This window comes from Nanorana parkeri, unplaced genomic scaffold (assembly GCF_000935625.1).
Source record: "Nanorana parkeri isolate BGI_ZX_2015 unplaced genomic scaffold, ASM93562v1 scaffold889, whole genome shotgun sequence".
Lineage (NCBI taxonomy): Eukaryota > Metazoa > Chordata > Amphibia > Anura > Dicroglossidae > Nanorana > Nanorana parkeri.
This window is the reverse complement of record NW_017307157.1, coordinates 426,864-450,092: the sequence shown is the minus strand read 5'-3', so window position 1 is coordinate 450,092 and position 23,229 is coordinate 426,864.

Here is a 23,229-nt window from a genome sequence, read left to right as displayed (position 1 = left end):
CTGGACGTTATTTTTTTTTTGTTACACTTCAAGTTACCTTTGACTGTTTACCATTTCTGTTTGCTCAAGCTCGCATTCACCTGAGTTTCTTCAACCTACCCTGCACTCTTCACCTCGAGGGTCAACACCTGCCCGATGTCTCCAAATGGGAGATTCTCCCGTCCTTATTGAAGACCTCTCTTTCACCTGGGACTACACTAAATGGTCACTTCGGGGGCACTGGGACACCCGGCAGTGTACCTCTCCAATATGTATACATGCTTCCTTATGCATTCCATGATGCTCCGCTACACATATGGGATCCACCCTGAACATAGTCACATGGAACGTTAAGGGACTAAAATCACCCAGCAAACGACGCCGGATTCTTTGTCATCTTAAACGACTGAAAGTAGATATAGCGCTCCTACAAGAAACTCATCTCAAAGACACTGACATATTCCGGATGCATCAATCCCGGGTGGGCACCGCCATAGGAGCCTCGGCTTCAGGCAGATCGGCGGGGGTCATCACGCTCATCAGCAAGTCCTTACCACACACCGTCATTGATCATCAGTGCGATAATGAAGCAGGCAGATGGTCCTTCCTGACGCTTCAACTGGGAAAGCAAAATTTGGAACTTTGGAATATCTATGGCCCTAACAATGGCAACAAGTCGTTCCTCGATGGCTTGGCCACAAGGCTCTCCTCCCAACACTCTGACAGTCCCCTCCTGATCGGGGGTGACTTCAACGCAGTACCAACTCCCCAAGAGAACCGCTCCTGAGAGAAGCCCTACTCCTCAACGTCAGTCAACCCTCAGGATATCCACTTATCCACATGGATTGAATCCACAGGCTTACAGGACGTTTGGAGGTATTTACACCCCTTGGACAGAGAGTTCGCCCATTTTTCACATGCTCACAACACTCTGTCACGCATTGACTTACTTTTTGTTGCCCAAACTCTGCTGCCTCACCTGGTTTCAGCTGAGGTGGAAGATCTTGTCATCTCAGATCATGCTCCTGTTTTACATACAGTAGGGGAAGGTTAAAAACATGTTTTTTTCTTTGCTACATGTGTCTAATTAGAGAGATTTGTTTTTTCCCTTCCTGTTCTGTAGATGCAGCAGGAAGTGAGAGGATATCTTGGCAGTGTCAGAGAAATCCCCTCACATGAGGGGATTTCTCTGTCACATGAACCAGTGTCCCCTGTGGAAGATCTTTCTTTTGTTCTGGTGGCAACTCACAATTTTGGATTTACAATTTTTTCATTCCCAGTGACATCAGTGATCAGGAAAAAAAACAGTACACAGAAAGCAATTAAAACCTGACATTAGTTCGAATCCTTCACCACTCTATCCATTTACTAACATCAATGGGGCTTTCCTTCAGAGTCCTGAAGCATTCAAAGCATTTGTAAAGTATGCTTTATGAATAAGCCAGGGGGTTTTGTTCTTTATAAAGCAGTGGCATGACCAAATGTAGCCTTACATTGATGGAACTACAAGCACATGATGCACCTCTGCTCTCAGGAGAGTAAGGTCAAATTGGAGGTCTATTCACTTGACTTGCAGCTCCATAAATGCAAGTCATCCACAAGCCCTGAACCTGCAGCTGGGAATCTGGGTCTTCTATACATTATTCCTGCCAGTAGACTTTTTTGACCCCGAAAGTGACATTGGGACATAGGAAAGTACTATGTTATCGATGTCTATAAATGGAGCCCTAGAATGATGTTCAAAGTGAAAGCATATATAAAATTGTGGAAAGAGAAGTAGAAGAGCTGTCTATACTGCACCCATTGATAAGGTGATTGATTCACCCAATTCTCCTGTATATGAACCACTTACTTATTGATCTGGCAATGAGGACCATAGGAATCATTTCTAGTTCCCTGGGGGGTGTACGTGCTCTGTTTCAGAGTATGGTCTATTAATCAGTCTCTTCCTGATCTGACCTCAGGTCTGCAAGTGGGATATAATGGGGGTAACCTGTTGAGAGAAATAAAATTGAGGCTGCCATTGCTTCCTTATGGAAATGGCATTGGCCTGTCTGTCAAGCAAGATTGTCTTGCTTCATTACTTCAAGAGTTTCTAACCTGAAAGAAGTTCAGAAAGCGTATTCAGATTTCTTAATTTTCTCTGACTCTGCATACTTGCTTTAGGTCTGGGACTCAAAGTACAGAAAGTCCTGGAGCAAAAGCCAAAAGAATAGGCGAAAGGACGGCAAGACAGGGTGGGCAGGCAATCAGGAAGATAAAGGGTTAAGTTAGTGAAAGGGAGTGTCAGGGTGGTCACTTACCTTGATTGGCTGGGTTAAGTTGTCCAGGAGGAGCATCCGGGGTGGTTAGAACAGGAGGGGTGGTCCTGGCAGTTGGGAGCCAGCACACGGTTAGTACACTACTTGGTTTTGTTTTCTGCTGGTTTTCTTCTTTTGCTTTGCTTGTCGTTTCATATGCTGGTATCGGTGGCGTTTCTCGCATCTGCGCACGGTGGGCAATGGTGGGGGGACCTGGTCCGGATGCGTCTGTGGTGTGCGGTCCTGCTTGTTCTCCGCCGGGTTCAGCAGAGAGAGAGGTCAGAAATAGGTGTAGGAGGTCTCTGCTGTTACTTCCATGTTGTCCCTGAGTCGGTGGGTTGCGGCTAGGGGCCAGTGGTTTTAAGTGGGTAAGCAGAGATCTTCTGTGGTTGAGTAAGTGGTGCCTGCGCAGACCTCACGCCAAATAATAGGTTACAGATACATTGTTGTTTATGGTCATAATTAATGTTTGAACTAAAATGATATATTTAAATATATTTTGTAATAAACGGCTGGTACAGCCATTTTATACCCAACCTGGTGTGGTCTATTATTTAATATGGGCATTTGTCATGGATGGCTTAGGGGCTGTAGCCAGCAGTGGGTGGTTGGGTAAAAAGACGGCTGTGCCTTACCCTGTAATGAAGCCACTGGGTCATCATAACAGTCAGGCAACTAAGTCAACAATGGCAGCTCCCATATTTCTCAAGTGTTACATAGTTACATAGTATATGGGGTTGAATAAAGATATAAGTCCATCAAGTCCAACCCATATAGGTCCACGCATCATCTCATTCTTAGGAATACTTGTATCCCTGAATATTACGGTCCCTCAGGAAATCGTCCAAAAGTTTCTTGAACAATTCCACATTCTTACCTGAAATCACTGCCGGTGGCAGTGAGTTCCAGATCCTAACAGCTCTTACTGTGAAGAACCCCCTTCGCCCCTTGTACTGGAATTTTTTCTCCACCAATTTTATGTGGTGGCCTCAAGTCTTTGTAATGGAGTTAAACTTAAAGAGTTTGTTGCCAATGTTGCTGTCACCACTGAACATCTTGTACATGAAAATCATATCCCCACTTAATCGCCTTACTTCAAACGTGAACATGTTTAAATTCAGTAGCCTTGCCTCATAGCTCTGGTCCTCCATTACCCTAATTAGTTTGGTTGCCCTCCTCTGGACTCTCTCCAGCTCAAGGACATCCCTTCTTAGTACCGGCGACCAAAACTGGACCATCTACTCCAGATGAGGCCGAACCAATGATCTATAAAGTGGCCCAATTATAGACTTGTCTCTGCAATACATCCCCTTCTTAATACAGGACAAGACCCTACTTGCTTTGTTTATAGCAGCCTGGCACTGCAAGCTACTATTCAGTTTGTGGTCTACAATGACCCCCAAATCTTTTTCTATTTCTTACTTCCCTAGTGAGCAGCATCAATGCACAGGACCTGTTCTAAAAAAGGTTAAAAAAAGTCACAGCAGAGAGATGGAGATGGCATAAAGTGGTGTGCCCCCTTATAAATCTTATTTGCAATGTCCAGAAAATGGACTGAAGTTTTAGAAGTAAATGGTAATCTATTATAATACATTGCTAAGTTAAAATGACACTAAACTCAGGGGTTAAACCTTAAAATTGCATTGAAGTACCTTAACTATTAATAAAAATGTATTTTATTTGTGTATCACTCGGCTGTAGATCCTCAAATCATCTCTGAATTGGTGCTGACACTGTCCTTCCTTCTGGAGGGTAGCTACTTTTCTTCCCCATGGTCACTGTGTGTGCTATAAAGTAGCCACTGTTCCAAGCTTGCTTACGTGATGGACTACAATCTTACGTTTAGTTTACTAATTTGTAAGTTAAGTTGTAGTCAAGGTAGTGGAATGCATTTTTAAGGTTTAAATCCTGAGTTTAGTGTCACTTTAAGAATTTACCTTAGAAAAACCCCTAAAAACAGAAAGAAATCTGATGAATCCAATTCTGTATACTAAAACTTCCAGTCAATCCTGAAAACTATGATGGTATAGCCCATTTAATTATTTTTATTTCCAAAGTGCATTACTTTGCATTTATCGACATTAAACCTCATCTGCCATATATTAGCCCACTCCCCTATTTTATCCAGGTCCTCCTGTAATATTATATTGTCACGATCCATTTCTAATACCCTCCCTATTTTTGTATCATCTGCAAATACAGAAACATGGCTATTCATTACCACCCCGATATCATTAATAAATAGGTTGAACAATATGGGACCCAGCACAGATCCTTGAGGCACACTGCTCATTACACTAGCCCAGTCTGAAAAGGTGCCATTTATAGATACTCTCTGGACACGTTCCTGTAGCCAGTTCTCTATCCACGAACACACCACTTCAGCTATGCCCATAGCTCTCAGCTATGGGCATAGCTCTTAGATTTACTTTAAACAACATTTTCACTTCCCAAGTTATAATATTGACCAGTGAATAGGACAGGACATAAAGACCTTCCTTTTTGTGTTGATGACATCACACTGGCTGGGGGAAAGGTCCTGCACCCCTTACTTAATAAAAGAAGGATGATCATTGGATCCTGCTGACTTGTTGAAAGGAGATCCCTAAATAAACTACTGACAAGTCCAAAGAAATACTTTTATTAGTTTGCTACACATGCCCCTCCTGTGTAAATCCTCCAGGTGGAGCAATATGTTGCCTCTGGCCCAACAAACATGAACTTCACTCCACGCTGGCTGATTGCATTAAAGAGCTTGTAATCCTTAACAATCAACAGCTGTAATTTGCCTAGACCATTGACTAGAAATACAGTGGTGTCCTGGGCACTTTGCAGTGTTAGCTCAGGAATTGTTATTAGCCCTATCCGGTTCAGCTATGTGGGCTACAAAACATCCTCTATGTTATGGAGATGAAGAGGGGTGATGTTCTGTTGTCCTAACACTCTTTCTGAGCTAAGGTGACAATACTGCTCCTCCACAGCTACAGTAGACTGAGTGAATATTGTCATCCTAGGACAGGACTGTATTATTGGCAGGATCACCAAGTGAAAGTACATTTTTAAAAGCCTGAAAAAATATAACTTATGTAGCCAAAATATGTAACCACTGGTAAACTGCATTACATCAAATATTTTATTCTTTACTTTGGATATTACTAGTAAAGCTTAGGTTAGCATGGTTCCCGAGAAACATGGAGAGAGCTATCTCTGCCACAAATGTAAGCACTGCCTACCCACCATGGCCATTATGAAACCAAATACTGATGTCCACCTCCTATAATGGATTCCCTTTAGTGCACAATAAACTAAAAACAGGGCAGGAGCTAATACCCAAACTGCATCAAAATCTCAGCTTTAGTCACTTCCTGTGCAAAAATATATTATGACTAATGTTTTCCTACTTGTGGTTTTGAAATAGCATCCTGCAGCACCAGCATAGCATGTTTTTGAGGACTGCATTCAAACTGAAGTCCAGGATAAGCAAATATTGTCTAAAGACAAGAGCTATGCGTATTTGTACTTGATTCTTAGAGGCCTATTCACTAAAGGGTGAAGAGTTTGGAGAAGGCGGGAGAAGTGAACAATTTAGGACAACAATTTTGGAACATTTCTCCAATTCCAGTTCAGCTATGTTGTCCTAGATTGTTCACTTCTCCCGCCTTCTCCAAACTCTTCACCCTTTTGTGAATAACCCCGTTGGTGTTCTTTGTGCATTTATGCTCAGTAATCCAGTATTTCTGGAGGAGTCCAGTGTGAAATGTTGTCTGTAATAAAGACCAGTCACAGCTGCTCTGCACAGGGTATGTGATTTCACTGCTACAAGGTATTAACTAGGTTTGCAAAGGCATTCAGCGCACGCAAAGTGGATTTGCATGCTTTGTGATTATTAAGGAGCATGTTTAAATGAAAATGTTCATCTTTGCAAGGGTTTATAAAGCAGGTTTCCCATATGCTCTGATGTAATGTGCCTATTATGAAAGTGCTGGTACCATAATAAGAAAGAAATACACTTCCTTATTAGGTCCATTATAATGTAAGAAGTGCTGAGTTCTGCCCCCAAAATCCTCTTAGCCCTCTGCAACTAAAATGGGATCCCTATAGAATTCAAAGAAGCCCTTTACCAGTCCACAGAGCATATTAAGTCACCCTGGGAAGGAAATCACTAATCTGTGTATCATGTATTTGTATTCACCCAATTTTAGTATCATGCTTGTTCAAATATATAATACATGCAAATACATGGAGCAGTTGTTTTCAGGATTGACTGTAAGTTTTAATATACAGAATTGGATTCATCAGATTTCTTTCTGTTTTTAGGGGTTTTTCTAAGGTAAATTCTTAAAGTGACACTAAACTCAGGATTTAAACCTTAAAAATGCATTCCACTACCTTGACTACAACTTAACTTACAAATTAGTAAACTAAACGTAAGATTGTAGTCCATCACGTAAGCAAGCTTGGAACAGTGGCTACTTTATAGCACACACAGGGACCATGGGGAACAAAAGTAGCCACCCTCCAGAAGGAAGGACAGTATCAGCACCAATTCAGAGATGATTTGAGGATCTACAGCCGAGTGATACACAAATAAAATACATTTTTTTTAATAGTTATGGTACTTCAATGCAATTTTAAGGTTTAACCCCTGAGTTTAGTGTCATTTTAACTTAGCAATGTATTATAATAGATTACCATTTACTTCTAAAACTTCAGTCCATTTTCTGGACATTGCAAATAAGATTTATAAGGGGGCACACCACTTTATGCCATCTCCATCTCTCTGCTGTGACTTTTTTTAACCTTTTTTAGAGCAGGTCCTGTGCATTGATGCTGCTCATTGACTAGTAGTTGTTTGTGGAAGGACTATTTTTGTGGTGTCAGGTTGCTACACGAAACATCCCCTCTGATGAAAGCCTAATGGAATAGTATGTAAGGTCGGCAATATGGCCTCTAGTGTGGGTTCTTGGAAGCAACATTAGATGAAAGACCAGAAACAGGAAATTTGAGTGGAAGTGTTCACATCTGTAGGCTTTGGGAAGGACTGGTTTCCACTGAAGGTAATCTGTCCAAAGATGGCAGCCATGTTACGGATGACCTGGGTGGATGAGACAGTGGTTAATCCGAGGGACATGTGACTCCTTGAGCAGACCAATGAGCTCATGAATGGTCTCTGGGGTAATTTTTAGGAGTGTGCTGGATAGCACTTGGGCTGGATAGCGAATATACCAAATCGGGAAGATGAGAGTTAAATGGTAATGTGCCCCCAGAAACTCCTGTGTAATGGGCAACTGATAAAGGGGTTGAAGTTTATGAAATTTGATGAGACACAAAAGACAAGACAGAAAGTGAGAAGAAATCTCTGAAAAGTGAGGAAAAATGCCTTTTAGTTGTCATTGGAACAGATGCTCCCATTAGAACAGTTATTCCTCTATTCCTGAGCTGGTGACAACTGTAAACATTTGGATTTGCTATCACTTTCTGTACCAGTTTTAATGGTCATTACAACAAATAAATAGGCCAAATTCCCCACAAGCAGTAACACAAACTTGGTGGTGGTTTCAGCATTTTGATGGTGGTTTCAACATTTCACCACTCTATCCAATATGTAAACAAAAATACATTTGGTTTCACTTTTATTTTAATTTGCATTTACCGACCACAGATTGTTAAAGCTGATCTCCCCGCAGATGTAAAACACACAAATGATCTTCAGCTCTTTATTCTTTTATATATTATGACATTAATTAATAAAATGCAACTGCTTGAATTTTCTTTGTATTCTCTTTTTGCAACCCCCTGTGCAGGAGCACTCTACTGAGAGAGGTGGGAACAGTACTGGGAGTAAATTGAGTGGCAAGAGACAACATGACCCACGTTCGGCACGCTGTGTCACCTGGTGACTGGAACCTGGCCATTACCCACTTTTTGGGCTGGGTCAACTTCTCCAAACCAAACTTTTTTCATTAAGCACTGCACGTCCTATATAACCCAGCACTATGGGCACATCTTCTTCCCTCTGTTCCAGGCCATTCACAAAATAAGCCTTTGCTTTGTGAGTGGCCAAGAGAAGGGGTCAGAGATGCGACCGTAGCACCGGCTTACAGTAGGAGTGGCCCATAACTACAGTAGGAGCTGTACTAATCAGGTGTGTAAAAAAACTAATTTTTAAGGATCCTGAAGAGAGCCTGCTTGGGTGGAGGTTTGCAAGTGAGGCTAAGGCATGTTTACTGATATTAACCTGGAAAGGTTCTCCTGTGCAAAGTTCTGCTTTAAAGTGGTCAAAGTATCAAACCTCTGCGTTTTTATGTTATCATTGTCCACATCGGGGTACATTTTCCTAATTTCCTCAAAAGTGGTGGTATTCAAGACAGGATATGAGGGGAATCCTTTTAAATAGACACACAATAAAAACCTTTTTTTTAAAAAAAAAAAGAAATTGTGTGAGGCCTTCAGTCTTGTTCAATTCCATTTTGGGGAAATTCTTCTATGACTTCGCTGGAAGAAGAGTTGTGGTGAAATCTCCCTAATGCAATGAATGCCAATAAAATCTGAGATTGTAACCTTTTCTCAAAGTATCCCAAACCAAATGTTTTGGCTGAAAAACCACTTTAATAATGTCAGAGTCCAAGTCCCCATTTACACCTAAGCGCTTTGTCACGTGTTTCCCATAGCAAGACAATACTCATCGTGAAGATTCCTATTATATTTAACGGTGCCCTACCGCCCCTGAGCATCATGATGATGTTTGTCATGCGAAAAAGCAGAATTGTGTATTTTTGCCCTATAGACTTCAATGGGAGCACCTATAAATTGTGCAACACAGGCGTTATAGCACATTTTCACGCCTAACACCTCTAAAAACCTCTATAATTCCAGTGATGCCCATTACAAGAATCATGGCAAGCGACTAAGGGCCTGGGAAGACAATGGGTGTGAAGACACCACAACACCACACAGAGAAACCAGGAAGCAGATACAAGCACGGAGATGACATATGATATCACAGACAATGCTGGTTTCCATTGGCCAAAACAAAAGCACCTTTCGATGGAAAAACATATGAAAACCACAAAAAAAGCTTCAAAAATGAAAATTTGCAAACCAAAAAAGCTTCCAAAACACCTGAAAACACTAAATCTCCCTAGTTTTTCTTCATTATTGTAACCTTTAAGCCAAGTTCACCTTTCTGACCATGCTTCATGTTACACCCATATTTAGGGTGTAACATGAAATATGGACAGATCCTTTGACAGGATGGATGGAGAATGGAGAAACTACGAGTCCAATCAGTCACCACAGCAGAGGGACTTCTAGTTCTCAATGGTGACATCACTGCACTTGTAGTCCACTGACACTTCCTCCCATCCATTTTACTCAATGTCCGTACCTTGGTATGGACATGGACAGATGAAGGAGTCTGCAAGAGCAAGAACATTGCAGCCAGGATCTACTGATAGCACTTGCAATGTTTTTCTGCCTCCAGTGCAAAAAAACACAAGATGCATATTCTATTCTATTATAAAGAAGTGTGCATTTTTTTAAATAAAAAGGTGGAATTTGACTTTAAAAGGATCATTATCATGGTTTTTCTAGCTACAAAGGTGGCTGAACATTTTTAGTTATGCAACGCCCTCTAGTGGAAATACAGTCATATTACATTTAAAAAAATCACTCTGTTCATACAATGTCAGGTTTGCGAGCACAGAGCATTTCCTTGTTTTTATTGAGAATTACAGTCAGGACCAGATTTACTCTCTCTGCTGCCTCCATGCCAGATTCCTCAATGCGCCCCCCGATGTATGCAAATAAAAGTAATTCACCGGCACACACTTGAAGGGTTTTTAAAGTATTGATATGTTTATTCAATGTCACATACTGTCATACAGTGCTAACGTTTCGGGTCCGCACAGGGATCCTTCATCAGAGAGACAGGCTGCATACAAGTGATCTCTACGACATCGCAGAGATCACTTGTACAAAAGAAGCTGTGGCTTACCCGCTGTATATTTAGCTCTGCTTGCCCAAAGCAGGGCTAAATCTAGAAAACAACTACCTGCTCGGCACCCGGGACCACAGCAGAAGGACTTGCCTTTTCTTAATGGAATACAAATGTCAACACACTTGTAGTCCATTAACACTTCTTCCTACCCCTGATACTTAATTTCTATACCTCGGTATGGACATGGACGGGAGGAAGAGTCCGCAGGAGCCAGAATATTGCACCTGTGATCTACTGAACGTGGTTGCAATGCTTTACTGGCTAAAATGATGATGAGTGGGAAAACTATAAAGCCCGCTTTTCACTATGAATTGCATTAATGCAACGCATAAACTGTGTAGCCGTACCAGCCTGAAGTGAATAGCCGAACAGTGTTCGGCTCACTTCACTTCTGATCGGTCATTCACTCGGCTGCCCTCGGCAGCTTTGTGAATAGACCCCTATGTCTATTACACCCTGGAAGCTTAGATTCCCTCTGCCCTCTCTCCCCAGTGAAGATGTTCAATAAAAGATATTCAGCAATGCATTATACTACTGGAGTGGACATCAGCTATTGTGGGCACTAGAAGAAGGGCAGTTAACCCCTTCATGACTGAGCTTGTTTTTAGTTTCTGTTCGTAAATGACTGACACACTTTTGACATTTTTGCTGTGTGATTCTTCCACGTCAGTAATATACTTTCTTATATAGAACAATATCGGACCTCTGAAAAGTACAAGCATGCATATGTACTCAGTACTTGGTTTGGGCCCCTTTTGCAGCACTTACTGCAATTACTTTTGCACGATATTCTAATTATTCGAGTTTCACCTGTATTACACAGTGCAATTGCGACCGGGCCCTGGCGTTCCGCCACTTGGGGGGGCCCGGTGAGGAAGAAGAGGGCCCCCCCGAGATAGTGTCGCTCAGGGGCGGACTGACTATACCGGCACTCGTGCTCCGCCCGAGTGTCCGCGGCCATTAGGGAGCCCGTGGCCACGGTCGCTGACGGGGGTACAAGCAGCCTCCGGTACCGGATCGGGCCCCAAGCAGTCTGGTAACAATCGGGGGGGCGGGGTGTTGGCGCATAGTTGGGGAGAGGAGGTGCCGGCCGGGCAGCTAACACAAGGCCCCTTCCTGTGTGCTCTGCTGATCCTTTCACACAGCATGCAGCTCACACTGCATGTGTTGGGGAGCAGATCGCTGTCATCTGGCAGTCGGGCAGAGAAGCATCCTGTGACCCTGTGCTGGCAGTGCACTGCTCATGTGAGCCAGGTATTGCTTCACCTCGTGCTGGTGTATGTAGTCGGGCTGTTGGGCTAAGTGACTGTTATTCGGGCTCTATTTCTTTGGACCTTCTGGAACAGAAACACTAAAAATAAAGTGGCCCAATTGCAAGCAGCATGGGAGCTACTGGACAATGAACACCTGGAGGTGACGTGCAGGCTGAACAGAAAGCAACTTCCAGCTTTGGTGAGTGTAATCCTAATAGGCTGTGTGTGTCTTCACAAACACCTGGGTACAAGCCATTCCCCTACGCCCTGCTCCCCATCCTCCCTTCTCCAAGCAAGTAGATGGACAGATGCTGGAAATTGCGCTGTCCCTTGTGGTCTTGAACTGAAAAGGAATTTTAGGGAATCTGAGGTGAGAGAGTTGGAGCTGTTTAGAAACATAATGACTGTAGGTGCCGGGGCAACAATTTAAAAAAATACTTTGCTGGGAATGTATATATATATCTGCCTGATCTGGATTTATTACTGAAATAAAAAAACATTTCAGCTATCCCTCTTTTTTGGTCTGATGTATGGACAACTTAATAAAATGTACTATTTAACTTTTAGGGCCCATTCACACCAGATGCAGTCCGTTGCATTTTTGAGCTGCATCAAAAACGCAGCACAATGATTTCCAATGGGATTCTGTTTTTCTGTTCACACCAGACTAGTCCGTTCCGATGCAGCCAGAAAAAGTACTGCTTGCACTGTTAGCTGCATTGAAACACGACGGAATGCATCAAAACGCATCAAAAACGCATGCGAACGCATGCAAACGCAACGGAACGCAACTACAAAAAAAAAAAAATTTGACATTAGTAATGTCATCTTCTGGGGACTTCCTGTGAGTTGGTACTTCATAAGGCGCGCCGGACCTCCCTGCGTCCTATGGTCCGGTGCGTCTTATGGACCGCAAAATATGGTACATCATAATGTTTCCAAACAGCCACCTTAAACTCTTTTTTTTTTTAACATTCATTTTTATTGGAAACTTTCAGGAATACAGAATCCAAATAATAAAGTAGCACAATAAAAAACAGGTCATAGTGGTGGATTCGAAGCCGAAGGAGCACAAACTGGCCGGGTTAGTGGTATAAACATCTGGGATACGGACTAACAATCATCAGGTTATAGGTAGGATAGAGATCATATGGGCAAACACAAATAGCCTATCGATCTTCTCGGAACATACAATATAAACAGAGTCCCGGGTCTTGTAAAAAATAAACCACTGTGATCGGATTGGAAGATGGTGAGAGAAAGAAGGAGGCTTAAACTCTTTTAACTCAGCTTCCCTGAACCTCCTGTTAAGTACAAGATTTCGAGGGACAGAGCAGTCTCCAGCAGCTGTCCATCTACTAGCTCGGAAAAGGGAAGAGGAAGGAAGGAAGGAAGAGGAAGGAGCAGGGATCAAGGGGGTGCCTTGCTGTGCCTGTGTGCTTGTGCAGACACCCAGCTTACTAGTACACACAAAGGTGGCTCGGCCGGCTGTCACTTTCTCTCCTCCCCGCTGGGACACAGAGCAGCGCCCAGCGGGGAGGAAAGAAAGCAGGGATGCGCCGCTGTATCAGCAGAAAAATTGCACTTTCGGCATTTAGCCAAAAGTGCCATTTCCGGCCGATATCTTTTGGCGGCCGATATATCGGTGCATGCCTAATATTTACAGCAATGTAGAATGGCACAGGCTATAGAGGACTACACATCCCAGCAATACTTTATATAACAATAGCATTTCTGTATAAAGTACTGCTGAGATTTGTAGTCCTCTATAGAGGGTGCCATTCTGCATTGCTGCAACAGTACTTTATACAACATTAGGCTACAAATAATAATTATTTTAATGAATTATTTACCCTTACCTCTTCTGGCTGATCTTCTGTCTTCACTTGTTTCCTATGTGTTTTCTGTTTGCTGGGTCCTCACTGCCGTCCGAGGCCCCATGATGTGCCTGCAGGGCTGTCTTCAGTGTCTACTTGTTCAGCGGCTCCCTCCTCACAGTGGCCGGCGGGCCCCATACTATCTCAGCTGGCGGACAGGCCCCCCCATTTCAGTGCGTCGTGGGGTTGCAACCATCAGTATCCGGCGGCCGGTGGGCCCCCCCATCTCTGTGCCGGGAGTGTTGGATGAACGGATGATCGGACACTCTCGGCGCAGAGATGGGGGGGGGCGCTGTGTACCGATCCGGCGCTGGGACTGTGCTGGACCCCCCACAGGCCAGGTAGTTCCGCCACTGGAGCCACCCTAAAACAGGATATCAGGGCCATTGCTCTAAGGAACCAGTTGTTTCTGCAGGAAACTAAAACTTTTAAATATCAAGGAGCAGCATCCATTGTAAATTACTGCATCAGCATTTGAAATAGCTTAAAAACCTTTTACCTTTAATATCACTTTAAGCTCTCACTAAGGCCTAGAAGGATTTTGCATATCCACATACTGTTGACGAATCTGACAACTCTGCTGACACCTTGGGCAATAAATGAGCGTTACTGTTCTGTTACCTAACCAGACTGTGCAGAGCAGATAATGCAGAAGATTGTCCTCTATAGCGTATGAGAGCAGTAATCAGTTCTCACATTACCTGTACTATGCAGCCTGCCAGTCACTGCACAGATATTGTGTTCTATCTCCTGCTCTGGTTTTCAGCATATAGTTCTGGATATCTATGACAGGCTAAAGTCATCCTGCTGACATCATCTGTACCTTCTCCCTCTCCGCAGGCTATGTTCTTAATAGCTCCAGCTCCATTCAAAGTCACTGCAGATACCATCTTTGTCACGGTCCCCTCTTCAGACCAGCACAGCTTGGAGCACACTGAGGAAGTCTATCTCCAGACTTTCCTTGCGGCTCTTTGCCATGACCAGAAGCGGGAAGTGGGAACAGATTTCCCCACTCTTCTGTGTGGGGCCCCAGGACATGGGGTGGGTCCACAGGACCTCAAGATTTAGTTCAAATCCTGGGAGAGTCCAATGGAAACTTTGATAGTTGGAAAGTATGGGCTTAAACTGGTAAATCTAAACCCAAGAATAAAAATGTGATATATTGCACCTTTTTAGGTAAAGGGAGAATTCTTCCCGCTAAGCACCAATGGTAAGGGTCATTCCTCCCTTTGAACACCAGTGTGAAGGGGACCTTCCCCTGATGATCGCCAATCTAAAAGAGTCCTTCTCCCAGTAACTACAAATATAATGGGGCCCTTCTCCAGTGACTACCAATGTAAAGGGGCACTTCACTGACCAACAATTTAAGGGAACACTTCTCTAATTACCACCAACGTGAATGAAGAATGAATACTTCAGTTTTCACAGTCTATATTTAACTTCTAGGTCTGCAAAACCTCGAAATTTAGTTCAAATTCTGGGGGAGTCCAGCAAATTCAGGTTAAGAGTTATAGGCTTAAACAGGTAAATATTAACCAAAGAACAAAAATGTAATATAATATAACAGCCCCTAGATTGTTAGCTCCAATCCTTATCTTTTTTTAGCAGCCTTTCGCAGTCAGGGTTCTGTGGAACCCTAGGGTTACTACAGAGATTCCTGGGGGTTCATTGAGCAATTAGTAATTTCTGCCTCTAACACCAATGACCCTTCTAGCTATCTGTATAGGGAAATTCTTCCTACTAAGCACCAATGGTAAGCGACATTCCTTCTTCTGAACACCAGTGTGAAGAAGCCATTTTCCCAGTGACCACCAGTGTAAGAGGACCCTTCCCTACTGACCACCAATGTGAAGGGGCAATTCACTGACCAGCAATTTAAGGGAGCACTTGTCCAATTATCACCAATGTAAAGGAATACTACAATTTTTACTGTTTGTGGCCATTATTATTAATATTGTTTTAATTTCATTATTATTATTACAGAAAATAATTTGGCGGTATAGAACAGCCCTGGGTTTCAAATACGCTAAGTATCCCACATTCCTAATGTGGGATACTTAGCGTATTTGAAGGGCTCCTCCTTGTTAAAAAAGATTGAGAAAGGCTGTTTTACAAGCTGAGTACCATTCCTGCAAGTACAAAAAAAGACCTGTTGATCCTGTAAAATGCCTTCCCACACAATGTTATCCTTCCCAATTTTCTTTTCTTCTGAAATGAAACCCACACTGTTATAGATATGAGGAAAAGGAGGAGTTTTCTGTAGCCAAAATCAGGAGTCTAGGGTAGGGGTGGGCAAACTTCGGCCCTCCAGCTGTTGTGGAACTACAGAAAAAAAAAGTTAAATAAATAAAAACCTAAAGTGCCCCAAAAAATAAAATAATCTTAAATAAACTAAAAATTAAAAAGCCTCCCCAAAAAATGATAGTCCCTAGTCCCCACGAACGCACGCAAGCACAACAAAAAACAAAAACAAAACTATGGCAGACAGTACTTGTAGTTCCTCCTTCCTGAGGATGGATGACGTGGCTGTGTTGTTGGAGGCACACACAGCCGCGCAACTTAAAAAAACCCCCAGCAGCCTGTGGGGAGAAGAACCCTGCGATTCAGGTAAGGGGGAGTTGCAATATGACCATGTTACACTCTAGCAATATGGTCAGGGTTATTGCTAGCGTAAGGATGTATAGGCAGCCAACTGAGGGCGCCATGGGGGCGCAAAAATCTACTTTAGCCTGCGTAGGCAAAAATCCTTGCATCGGCCCTGACAATGAGTGTTTGACTTTGTCACTACAAGACAGGAATTGTGTCACAAAAACTAAAAAAGGACTGGTAAGCAGTAAAAGGTTAAATTTCTGTTTTAGGGTTTAAAGTACATGTACCTTCATTATTATCTACACTGTACATTTTATGTGAGACGTCAACTACATCATCTAACACTAGGGGGCAGTAAAAGCAACCTAAATAGTAGGTGCCTAGATAATAACAAAGCCAACAAGATGCTGCAGATGGCACACTGCTGGTACATTTTCCCATACAGAATTTATGTTGTTAATATCTTTTAATATTCAAGTCATTTGCCAACAAATGACCAATATTGTACAAACATCTAAGTTTAAAGTGTATCTCTAACCAACACTTTTTTATATCTCAATAGCGCAAGGAAGTGAGAAACTCTCTCAGGTTTTTATTACCGTCTCCATTGGGGAGATTTACTCTTGTATTTGTCCCGGTGAGCCTTGTCACTGGGTAAGACATTTAGGGGAAATTCAAATTGTTGATGGTGTTATGCTTTTTAAGATAAGATATCCAGCTAGAGTTGAGATTTGTTGTGGCTTCCAATTATCAGTAAAAATATATAAATATATGTCATCTCCTTCTCTCTTTCACTTATAAACTCCAACTCCATCCATTTTTTTCATGATTATAATTTTTATTTTTTATTTTTATTTTTCCGTTCAAAGATTTTTATTATTTTGTTTCTTTTTTGTTGGTCATTAAGACAAGTAAAAGCACTTAAACATGCCAGGTTTCGCCCACTGCAAGTGGGAATTACAGAATATGATTCATACGGTACATTGTGCATGGAAATATAAAACTCTAAAATCATGAAATTATAAAAGTATAAAAAGTAACATCAATACAGGTGAAGTCCAAAGAGGATATAAATTCCCAATGGTAGGGACAGCAACCTGTAAATACGGACTTCAAGACAGGGTCATCAAGGAGTAGCTACCTGGTTCCAAGGGAGGGGTATCCCAAAAAAGAAGAGGGGGGGAGGGAAGGAATCACTGGGGGGAAGGGGAGGTTGGGGAATGTAGGCAAGAGGGAAAGAGGTAAGGTATATGGGTGGAGGAGTAGAAATAGACAGCCGCCCACTCCAGCTCTAGATTTTCATATAGACAAGGAGTCTGCCCCAAAGGAGGGTGGGAGGTATGACTCAATCCATGGTTCCCACAATTTCCTAAATGGCTCCATGGTATCCTTTTGGATTGCAGTGAGTTTCTCAAAGAACATCACACATGATACTCTACGCTTGACTTCAGCAAAAAGGTAGGTCAGGAGATTTCCAAGCTTCCGCAATGACTCGTTTGGCCTCAGTGAGAATGAATGTGATCAACCGGTGTTGACACATCGTACACACCCTCGTTTTTTTATGCAACAGAGCTTCCAATGGGTCCTTATGAAACGTCTTGCCAGTTACTGTATATAACAACTGATAGACTCTATGCCAGAATCTCCTTACCTTAGGGCAGGACCACCAAATGTGGAGGACCAAACCCTCCACCCGGCAACCCCGGAAACAGTTCGGTGAGTAAGATGGGATAGCCCTGGAGATCCGGAGCGGGACTAGATGCCACCTAAAGAGCAATTTATTGTTGGCTTCAATCACTTGGACATTCATTGAACTCTTGGAGGTTGTCCTCCATATCTGGGCCCAAGTGTCAGGGGAGATGGAGCATCCCAGATCCTGCTCCCATTTGGAGGTATAGGCGGGTGGGGGGGCATGTATTTTATTCAGTAAAAGAGTGTATAGAGTCGATATAATCCCCGACCCTCGGGTACCATAGTGTAGGAGTCTCTCAAATGGGGTGAGGGGGGGGGAGGTTTTGTAGGGGGCCTAGGTGGGTCTGCAAAAAGTGTTTGATTTGTAGGAATTGGAAGAGGTGTCTAGGGGTTAGGTGGTGTTTAGCTTGTAGCGTCGCAAATGGCAAAATACCCTTTTTAGAACAGAAATATTTAATGAGACTCATGGATCCAGAGAGCCACGATTTGAAAGCTACTGGGTTGGAAAATCCCGGCTGGAACAATGGATTGCCATGGATAGACATTAGGGGAGTATGTGGGGACATCCAACCCATGGGGCGGCGTAAGCCATCCCAGACTTTCAAAGTATGTTTGAGAACAGGGTTAGAAGCACTCCCCCGCATTTTGGTCGGTAGCCAAGGGAGGTTAAGGAGGGAAACTGGGGAACATGTATAGGCTTCCAGCGAGACCCAGAGGGGCATTTCCATCTTCCCAAAACATTGCACCAGTGGGGCCAGCTGAGCCGCCTGGTAATATTTTGGATAAATGGGAGTCCCAGTCCCCCCTCTAGTTTGCTGCGGTAAAGAACCTGATGAGATACTCTCGGGAAGGATCCCTTCCAAATAAAACGGAGTATGCGCCTTTGAAATAGCCTGAAAAAGTCTGAAAGTGGGGATAGGGACTGGGAGAACTCTAGCATGGTAGAGGAATGTGGGGAGCAGTGTCATCTGGATCGCCGTAACTCTGCCAATCCACGATAGAGGATGTTTCTCCCAAGAGGACAACAGGAATTCCAGATGGGAAAATAATCTGGGGTAGTTGGCTTGATACAAACTATCATATAAAGGGGTGAGACGGATCCCAGATGGGGTAATGATGTGTCAACCCACAGGTATGGAAAAGATTGTTTTAGGGAGGAACATAGGGATGGGGATAAGGAAACTTTCAACGCTTTAGACGTATTCATATTCACAAAGAGCCCCGAGAGAGTACCGAATCGATGTAGTAGGGGTTGTAGATTTGGGAGGGAAATCAACGGGTCAGTGATGATCAGAAGTGCGTCATCTGCAAACAAGCTAAGTTTGTGGTGGTAGCCAGCCACCTCTATCCCTTTAATGTCCATATGTTGTCGTATTGCTTGTGCAAGGGGTTCTATTGCTAGCGCGAACAAAAGGGGAGAGAGTGGACATCCCTGCCTAGTTCCTCTAGTAATGTCAAAGACCCGGGAGTGAAAGCCCTGGTATTGCACATAAGCAGAGGGCTGAGAATACAATCAGTCTATCCAGCGCATAAAAGAGGGCCCAAACCCCCATCTAGTGAGGGTATAGCGCAAGTAGTCCCACCCAACTGAGTCAAAAGCCTTACCAATATCTAGGGCCAGTAACATAGTCTGGAGTTTCCGCTGGTGAGATATATGAAGTAGATGGGCTATCCTCCGCACGCTATCTCCTGCCTGGCGTCCCAGCATTAACCCCACTTGATCTTTGGAGATCAGGTCCAAGAGAGGGGATTGGAGTCTCAGGGTCAGTATTTTAGTGAGTAGTTTTAGGTCAACATTAATTAGGGAAATTGGGCGGTAGTTGTTCCAGGAGGTGTTATCAGTTTCAGGTTTAGGGATCATACAGATGGAGGACATCAACGACTCTTGTCTCAGACAACCTCCATCACGGAGGGCATTGAAGTAGGTAAGCAAGTGTGGGGCGAGAGTGGTAGCAAATTTCTTATAATAAATGGCACTAAGGCCGTCAGGACCCGGACGTTTCCCGACGTGAAGTAGTTTAATAGCATTCAGCACTTCCTCCAAAGCTATGGGAGCGTCAATAATTTGTCTCTGATCATCTGATAAGGAGGGAAGGGTAAGGGTGGAGAAGAAGGCTTCTACATGGGCCTCATCCAATGGGCCTGTGGTACGGTATAACTCGCTCAAGCGGGACTGAAAAGTATCCAGTATTTTTTTCGGGTGGGCAGACATCTGACCCCCACTAAGTTGAAGCCTTATAGGATCCCGTCTGGAGTTAGCATCTCTAAGTCTGTTTGGTCGTTCGCCAAATGTGTGAGGCATAGATTCAGTTCAGTCCGAATAGTAAACAGTCGGGTTCTATGAACGGGAGTTGGGTTCTGTTGGAAGTCTTGGGAAGCCAGTAGAAGATCAGATTCAAGTTGGTCAATACGGGCTGTCCTTTTTTTCTTCGCCTGAGAGGCTAGTTGAATCAATCTCCCTCTAATGGTGGGTTTGTGGGCCTCCAAGACCGTTATTGGAGAAGATACAGAGGCTACATTCAGTTCAAAGTAGTCAGTTAGGGAGGTTTGGGCTGAGACCAGTACATTGGGGTTGGTGAGCAAGGAGTCCCGTAGTGAGCAAGAGAATCCTTTCTTACATGGGATAGCTACTGTAGGTAGACATTAATGATAACCAGATCATGGTCAGACCAAGGGATGGGACAGAGAGTGGCAGAGGAGACCTGTGGGAGTGTCATGCTATGCAAGAAAATATGATCGATACGAGAGAAAACATTGTGAGGGTGGGAATAAAATGTAGATTGCTCTGTAAGTGGATGGAACTCCCTCCAGGAGTCTACCAAATGATATTGGGTCAGCAGGGATCGGAATCCCCTAGCCGTAGTTATATCTGAGGGTAGGGCCGCCGGGTGGGTGGGGTCATGCCAATCCCCATGAGGATGTATTGAGAGATTGGAGTCTCCACACAATACCAGTGACCACCTAGCTTGAAAATCAATAGTTTGGAGCATATGTGAGAAGAAACGCAGTTGGCCCTTATAGGGGGCATAGTACGATACCACAGTAACCGGGGAGTTATGGATTGAGCCAACCAAAAGTAGGTATCTGCCCTCCGGATCCTTGGTCACCTTCTGAGCGACAAAGGGAGTGGAACGACCGAATGCAATCAAGACTCCTCTATGTTTAGTAGGTGCAGAGGCTAAAAAAAAAAGGGGATAGTTAGCATGTATTTACGGGGGCGTGGCCACTAAAGGGTGTGGCCACTGAGGGGCGCTGTAAAGCTTTCTCGCACAGGGCGCCTAAAGGCCTAAGGCCGGCCCTGGGCGTCACCAGAAAAGGGTCAGATAGAGGGAGGGGAGGAAGACAGGGAAGGGACGGGAAGAAGGATAGGAAATATGCAAAGGAAAGGGGAGTGAAGGTAGGGAGGGATCAGAGGAACCAGTCAGTGGGGACACAAGGAATACAATGCCTATCCTCTGAACCAGTTAGGATAGGTGTCGTTCACTCATCAGGGACCTGAATAAATCTCAAGTTCAAGATAGTGAAAGGTGGGGTACATGGAGGGTACCAGAACGGGAGATTAACCTAATAACCGTTACAAACAGAAATTTACACATTCTACTAACACCTGTATCACTACAGGGGCGCTGCGGTTGGACATGAAGGTACACCTATAGGTAACTAGAGGGAACTAGAACGATATATTTAAAACTGAAACAGCAAAAACCAGCCTCCCGGATGGACACCAGGGAAGATCTTATTATGGCCACAGATAGTGGGGGTGAATCCTGTGCCAAGGGAGCCCAAAAACAGTCAAACCATATAAAAGCAATGTATACCACTCAGCATGTAGGAAAGACGATGGAAGGCTTTCCTAAAAGGAATTGCACGAGTCACAGCCTTCGATGTGGTGGTGTACTGGACTGGAGAACGACCAGTCAAACCTGGAAACCACCACCACAGTCTGGCATGTCGCTATCCGTGCCAGAGTCCGAAGTGAGAACAACAACCCACATTGATTAAGTAAAGGGGCAGTCCAGTAGGAAAGATCATCCGAAAGTCCCAAGGGACGAAGGAGAATGAGGTGCCTTCCGAGGAGTTGCAGATGGTGGGGCAGAAGGGTTAAAACCCCTGTCATTACTATCTGTGTATAATAAAATTGCACTATCGGTAAATATAATGCCAATTTATAAATTGCCTGACCACGATTAAATAATAATACAGCAAATATCCCATACATGTTCAATTTAAAGTGACATTAAACCCTCAGATTTTTTAACATAAACCAATACTGTAATGTGTGCCTTACTGTAATCCATGGTAGTTTCCCTTCCCTTTGCAGCTCAGGGCCTCTTCCTGTAGTGCTGGCTCAGGTTACAAACCTATACAAACCTATACACAGACACCATATACTGTATCCATTCCTGAGACAAGGCAGTCTGCTGCAAAACAGAAGTTCTGCCCAGCATGAGAACAGATACAGATTTAAAAGGAAGAGCAGCAAAGAGAAGGGAAACAACCATTGATTACAGTAAGGCACACATTACAGTATTGTTTTATGTTAAAAAATCTGGGGGTTTAATGTCACTTTAAGCCTTTTGATATGAGTAAATAACACACTCACACACAATTAAAAAGAATGGGAAGAAACATAATTCTTAACTTAAAATACAGACGTTGGGTTACAGAAATAGCAGCCTCAGTATTGCTCCAGGCCAGTCTTCAGCAATGTCTTGTGACCTACAGTCATCTTGCACTGCAGGTCACTGAGTTCAATGGTCAGAGATGATACTGACATGATCTCTCGTGATCCATCTGGGGCATCATAAGAAATCAGTACAGCTGAACTAGTTATTAGTGATAAGTCAAATTAGAACTGTAGAGCATGGAAAATGTTCGAATTCAAACTCAAACTCAGGGACCGGGACCGGCAGCAGCAGAGGCGGGGGCGCACACCCGCAGCTACTACAAGCGATCGGGCGTCTCTAGCTAGAATGTAAACAGTCATCGCTGGCTGTTTACATTACTGACAATTTCCCCACTGGGGGAGTGGCAGGATGTCTTAGGACGTCTTAAGATGCCCTCCTGCTCCTGTCCCGTCCCGGCTGTTCAGAAATGGCCATGGACGGGATGTGGTTAAATATCGTTCCTTGGGAGTCTCCTTAAACTGCCTGTAAAGTGGCAAATCTGTACAATGTATAGAACCTGCTGCAGCAAAAATGACATTTGTAAATAAAAAAATTACATTTAAAAATAAAAGCGTGCGGTTCCCCCTCCCAAACAATACCAGTTCTTTAGGTCTGGTAGGAATGTTAAAGGAGAACTATGGGGTTAAGTCTTTTCCCCATAGTTCTCCTTAGGGTAACGGGAGGACACAAACTAGCGTCCTCCCATCTCCCTAGGCTCAGTATACCGCAAGCTGTAGCTCGCGGTATACTGAGACGCCGCAGCTGGAGCGGATCCCGACAATTGTGGCGGGATCTGCCCAGCTGCGTGACTGACAGCTGGCTCTGCCTATCTAGAGGCAGAGCCAGCTGTACCCGCCCCCTCCCCCGTCCGTT